Raw genomic sequence first — 5000 nt, forward strand, 5'->3', positions numbered from 1 at the left:
CCCAGGTAGACCGGCTAAGAACCTGGCCCTTTGTATAGAAGCGCCAAGCGGGCGGCAGGCAGGCAGGCAGGGAGGGAGGGAGCGTGGACGTCCCCTGCCTGCCTGCCTGCCTGCCTGCCTGCCTGCCTGCCTGCCTGCCTGCCTGCCTGCCCGCCTGCCTCCCCCCCAGGTAGACCGGCTAAGAACCTGGCCCTTCGTATAGAAGCGCCGGGGAGCCGGCAGGCAGGCAGGCAGGCAGGCAGGCAGGCAGGCAGGCAGGCAGGGAGGGAGCGTGGACGTCCCCTGCCTGCCTGCCTGCCTGCCTCCCCCGGTAGACCGGGTAAGAACCTGGCCCTTTGAATAGAACCGCCAGGCGGGCGGCAGGCAGGCAGGCAGGCAGGCAGGCAGGCAGGCAGGCAGCGTGGATGTCCCCTGCCTTCCTGCCTGCCCGCCTGCCTCCCCCCCAGGTAGACCGGCTAAGAACCTGGCCCTTCGTATAGAAGCGCCGGGGAGCCGGCAGGCAGGCAGGCAGGCAGGCAGGCAGGCAGGCAGGCAGGCAGGCAGGCAGGCAGGCAGGCAGGCAGGCAGGCAGGCAGGGAGCGTGGACGTCCCCTGCCTGCCTGCCTGCCTGCCTCCCCCGGTAGACCGGGTAAGAACCTGGCCCTTTGAATAGAACCGCCAGGCGGGCGGCAGGCAGGCAGGCAGGGAGCGTGGATGTCTCCTGCCTGCCTGCCTGCCTGCCCGCCTGCCGGCCTTCCCCCCCCCCCAGGTAGACCGCGTAAGAACCTGGCCCTTGTTTAGGAGCGCCCTCGTGTGGCCAGTATGGTAAGGGCAGGGCAGCTGTCTTTTCTTCTTCTTCTTCTTCTTCTTCTTCTTCTTCTTCTTCTTCTTCTTCTTCTTCTTCTTCTTCTTCTTCTTCTTCTTCTTCTTCTTCTTCTCCTCCTCCTCCTCCTTCGTCGTATCCCTATTGTTGACAAGATCGTGCGTGCGTGCGTCCGTGCGGTCGAAATGGGGGATGCGTGAGTGTTTGTGCGTGTGCTGGCATGCCTGCCCGCCCGCCTGCCTCCCTCTCTCTCCGTGATCTATTTTGGGTCTGTCACTCTCTCCCCCACCCGCCATCACATCGCCACGACAAACCGCGACATCGGCGAGGGCGGCGTTCGTGGCGACTGCTGCCGTAGACCTCAGTGAGTTTGTAGACCGCCGCTTGGCAGCAGAGCAGCAGGAGACGGGTGGGGTGGGGCGGGGCGTGCCTTCGTGCGTACGTCCTTGCAGGGACGGCAAGGGATCACCCTTGGCGAGGTCGTGGGCGGGGGTGGTTTCTTTGGTGTGCGTGTGTGCGCGTTAGACAGGGACAGAGAGACGGACACAAAAGATCGCTCCGTCTCCCCTGCACACAAGCGTGTGTGCGGTGTATTTGGCTCCTGTGTCTCTGTCTGTCTCCCCCCCACACAAGCACATGCTGTGTTTGAGTGTATGCTTAGTGTGAGAGAGAAATTTTGTGCCCTTCTGTCTCCCTCTCCCGCAAACGACCGTTTGGGGCTTTTTATTTGTCTGTGTGTGTGTGTGTGTGTGTGTGTGTGTGTGTGAGAGAGAGAGAGAGAGAGAGAGAGAGAGAGAGAGAGAGATTTTGTTTCTGCCTGCCTGCCTCTGCCTGCCTCTCTCTCGGCCTCCCTCCCTCCCTCGCTTTTCTCCCTCGCCGTCCCTGCAAGGACGAACGCACGCACGCCCTCACCCGTCCCCTCCATCGCCTACCTGCTGCACTGCCGCCAAGCGGCGGTCTACAAAGTCACCGAGTTCTACGGCAGCTGTCGCCACGAACCCCACCCACCCTTGGCGATGTCGTGGGCGGGGGTGGTTTCTTTGGTGTGCGCGTGTGCGTGTCGGAGTGATCTTTTGTGTCCATCTCTCTGTCCCTGTCTGTCTCCCCCCCACAAGCACATGCTGTGTTTGAGTGTATGCTTAGTGTGAGAGAGAAATTTTGTGCCCTTCTCCCGCAAACGACTCTTTGTGTCTGTGTGTGTGTGTGTGTGTGTGAGAGAGAGAGAGAGAGACGAGAGACAGAGAGATTTTGTTTCTGCCTGCCTGCCTCTGCCTGCCTGCCTGCCTGCCTCCCCGCCCCCCCCCCCTCTCTCTCTCTCTCTCTCTCTCTCTCTCTCTCTCTCCCTCCGCAATCAAGTGTGTGTGAGAGCGCACGAGCGCTTTTGCGCATGTCTTTCTGTATCCCTGGGTCTCTGCATGCTCCACCTCCCGCAAAGGAACGCACGCACGCACGCCAAGGCTTTTCTCCCTTGCCGTCCCTGCGAGGACGCACGCACGCACGCCCTCACCCGTCCCGTCCCCTCCCTCGCCTACTTGCTGCGCTGCCGCCAAGCGGCCGTCTACAAAGTCACCGAGTTCTACGGCAGCTGTCGCCACGAACCCCACCCACCCTTGGCGATGTCGTCGGGTTACAGCGACCGGGTAGACCTGCAGGCTCCATAGGGGGCAGGGGCAGGTAGACCGGGAAGCCCTCCGTCCTCCGTAGTAGACCGGCAAGCCGCAGCCTCTCCGGCGGGTAGACCGGGGGCCCGGCGAGCAGATTGTCCGACACGGAAACCCCCACCGATCTCGGAGGTAGACCGGCAAGCCCCAGCCTTCCAGGACGGTAGACCGGAGGGCAGCCGAGGGGCGGGAGACCGGGCAACGCCGCCAGCCCCTCCGACCGGTAGACCGGACTCACCGAGGTCGGGCGCCCAGTAGACCAGCCAGCGGTTCTGCGCCGTACGCCAGGTAGCCCGGCAGAGCCGCGCTTTCCGGCAGGTAGACCGGAAAGCCTCCCCCCTTCGAAGGCTTGTAGACCGGGCAGCGGCTCCATCCCCCCGCCTAGTGGACCGGCGCCTCCCGGCCCCATGGAGGGTAGACCGGGAAGCCGTTTCTCCTCAGGTAGACCTGGAAGCCCCAGACCCTGCGGCGGGCGAGCAGGCAGGCAGGCAGGGTGGCCGTCCGCTCCCTGCCTTCCAGGTAGACCGGGCAAGAGCCTGTTTCTTGGTTTAGGAGCGCTGGGCAGGCGGCAGGCAGCAGGCAGGCAGGGCGTGGTGTGCGTGGACGCGAGGAGCCCACCGGGCCTGACACCGAGTAGACCGGCCAGCGGTGCCGCGCCGTACGCCAGGAAGCTTGGCAGAGGCGTCCTTTCCGGCAGGTAGACCGGGAAGCCCCACGATCTCTAAGGAAGACCCAGCCTTCCCGGGCGGTAGACCGGAGGGGAGCCCAAGGCCGGGAGACCGGGCAACGCCGCCAGCCCCTCCGGCCGGGAGACCGGGCTTCCCGAGGTCCGGGGCCCAGTAGACCGGCCAGCGGTTCCGCGCCGTGCACCAGGTAGACCGGGAAGCCCCCACGATCTCGGAGGAAGACCGGCAAACCCCAGCCTTCCCGGCCGGTAGACTCGCTTTTTCTTAGGTAGACCTGGAAGCCCCAGACCCTGCGGCGGGCGAGCAGGCAGGCAGGCAGGCAGGCAGGCAGGCGGGCAGGCAGGCAGGGCGTGGTGTGCGTGGACGCGAGGAGCCCACCGGGCCTGACACCGAGTGGACCGGTCAGCGGTGCCGCGCCGTACGCCAGGAAGCCTGGCAGAGGCGCCCTTTCCGGCAGGTAGACCGGGAAGCCCCACGATCTCTGACAAAGACCGGCAAGACCCAGCCTTCCCGGGCGGTAGACCGGAGGGGAGCCCAGGGCCGGGAGACCGGGCTTCCCGAGGTCCGGGGCCCAGTAGACCGGCCAGCTGTTGCGCGCCGTGCGCCAGGTAGTCCGTCGAAGCCGCGCTTTCCGGTGGGTAGACCGGGAAGCCCCACGATCTCGGAGGAAGACCGGCAAGCCCCAGCCTTATCCGCCGGTAGACCACCGGAGGGGAGCCGAGGGCCGGGAGACCGGGCAACGTCGCCTGCCCCTCCGGCGGGTCGACCGGGAAGCCTCCCTTCCTCGGAGGTAGACCGGCAGGACCCAGCCTCCACGGCCAGCAGAACCTGGGGCCGGGAGACCGGGCACCGCTGCCAGCCCCGGGCCATACCAGGGTGACCTTGGACACGAGAAGCAGACCGGGCCTTTGGTCGGTAGACCGGGAGGCCCCCCGTTCTCGGAAGACTTGGGGGGGGGGACAGCGCAGGCCCGGCCGCCGCCGGGAGTACCGGGGCCCTCGCGAGTAGACCGGGCGGTCGGCGGACCTCCGGGGAGGACCGGAAAGCCCCAGCCGCCTCGGCCGGGCGGAGAACGGGGAGACCGGGCAGCGGACAGACCTCCCTGCGGTAGACCGGGAAAGCCTTCCGTCCTCGGAAGGGGACCGCCACGTCCCAGCTTCCCTGGCCGGTAGTGGACCGTGGGGGGGGAGCGAGAGCAGCCAGCGGCCGCAGGAAGAACGGGCCAGGCTGCCGGCCCCTCCGGCGGGGAGCTAGACCCGGCCGCCCCCCAGGAAAACGGCCAGCGCTTCCCCTCCTTCCGCCGGGAAGACCGGCCCACCCACCCCCGCTTGCCGGCCGGTAGACCGGGGCCACCGGCAACCTCGCCCCTGGATCGGGCAGGGGCCGGACCCACACAGACGCTCGGAAGCCTGCCCTTCTACGGCCTTCGCACCCTCCGCCAACCGCTCTCGCCTCGCCTCCATCCGCCTCCCGTTCTCGGAGGTAGACCGGCAAGCCCCAGTCTCGCCGGCCCGGCTAGGAGACCGGGCAGCTGTTCCAGTCCGGCCGTCAGGTGGACCGGCGCTTCCCAGCCCCAAGCAGGGGAGAACGGGAAGCCGTCTGTCCTCGAGGTAGAGCTGGAAGCCCCAGTCGGCAGGCAGGCAGGCAGGCAGGCAGGCAGGCAGGCGTGAGCGTGGACGCGAGGAGCCCACCGGGCCTCCGTCGGGCCGACCGGGAAGTCTCCCTTCCTCGGAGGTAGACCGGCAAGACGCAGCCTCCCCGGCCGGCCGACTGGAGTGGAAGCCCAAGGCCGGGAGACCCGGGGGACCGTGGACGCGAGAAGCAGACTGGGCCTTGGCTGGGTAGACCGGG

Source organism: Podarcis raffonei, chromosome 14, assembly GCF_027172205.1.
Source record: "Podarcis raffonei isolate rPodRaf1 chromosome 14, rPodRaf1.pri, whole genome shotgun sequence".
NCBI classification, from domain to species: domain Eukaryota; kingdom Metazoa; phylum Chordata; class Lepidosauria; order Squamata; family Lacertidae; genus Podarcis; species Podarcis raffonei.